Raw genomic sequence first — 1521 nt, 5'->3', positions numbered from 1 at the left:
TGCTCACAGTCAGCTATTGGATGGATCACAGGGCCCCCAATGGAGGAGCTAGAGAAAGTACCCAAGGAGCTAAAGGGAACTGCAACCCCATAGGTGGAACATTATTATGAACTAACCAGTACCCCAGAGCTCTTGACTCTAGCTGCATTTGTATCAAAAGATGGCCTGGGGGGGGGGAGTGTATTGGGGACTTTTTGGATAACATTGGAAATGTAATTGAGGAAATTACCTAATAAAAAAATAAAATAAAATAAAATAAAACTATCAACCAAAAAATATATATATAATCCAAATTGTCATAAGAATAGTTTTTCTGAAAGTGCCTAACTTTCAGAAAAGTGTGTTATCTCTAATGAATTAGAGCGAGAGGAGGATAGAAGATGGAATTTTAGACAAAAATAAAGTTTTTTTTTAAGTGTGAAAACAGGAGGATAGTGATCAGAAAAGTTTCTTCGGAATTTCTCAAGATTCAAGCATACACCAAGAATATTAAATAGATCAAATTAATTCAGGACCCTCTTACATTTCATTTCCCAATCCTTATTTTAGTCTCAGAATGCTTTTAAAATTATTTGGCCTTAATACCTACTGTGATACAATATATCCTTTAGCGTTATTAAGAATTTTGCGGGGATTGAATTGGTTGATAAGGAAAAAACTTCTAACTGTATAAACATGTATATTATGCAAACATATGTACATCTATCTTGCAAAGGAAGACCAAAAGATAAAACAAAGGAGAATGTTTATATCTGACTGACATGATACCATTTCATTCATTTTCAGTTGAGATATCATCTAAATTCCACCCCATGTGTAGACACTCATAGCTTTTTGCTATGAACATAAAAACCAATTAGTGCTGTCAGGCTGATCACATCCACAAAAGGTCAAGCTCTGCTGGAGAGTGGTTTTCTGCATCACTTGTCATTTTCTTAGGGTCTCTCTCACTCCATCCTCAGTATATGTTCCCCTCACATCAGGCTTGACATCGACTCCAAAAGCATGTTTACCCTAGTCTCTCCAAATATATGCAATAACATAACTTGAATAATTAAGTATAGCTTTTATAAAGAGAAATATCTGTGGTGTTAAATTGTATCAATAGTTGTTTTTTCTTTCATGTCATTTGTAATTTCCTTCCAAATATTTCTAAGCAAAAAATTAACCAACATCATTCATCTTTAATGAGGTAAAAATAGAAAGTTCTGTCTAATCTCCTTTAAAAAGAATGAGAGAGCTCACCTTAAAGAGTTCTTTGAAAATGAAAACCACTGACACTCAGTTACGTCTAGTGTCTTTTTTTTTTACGTATTTTCCTCAATTACATTTCCAATGCTATCCCAAAAGTCCCCAATACAATCCCCCCCCAGTCCCCCACCCACCTCCACCCCTTGGCCCTGGCATTCCCCTGAACTGGGGCATATAAAGTTGGCAAGTCCAATGGGCCTCTCTTTCCAGTGATGGCCGACTAGGCCATCTTTTGATACAAATGCAGCTAGAGTCAAGAGCTCTGGGGTA

The sequence above is a fragment of the Mus caroli genome, chromosome 13 (genome assembly GCF_900094665.2).
Source record: "Mus caroli chromosome 13, CAROLI_EIJ_v1.1, whole genome shotgun sequence".
In the NCBI taxonomy this organism is placed as follows: domain Eukaryota; kingdom Metazoa; phylum Chordata; class Mammalia; order Rodentia; family Muridae; genus Mus; species Mus caroli.
Note: the sequence above shows the minus strand (reverse complement) of the source record.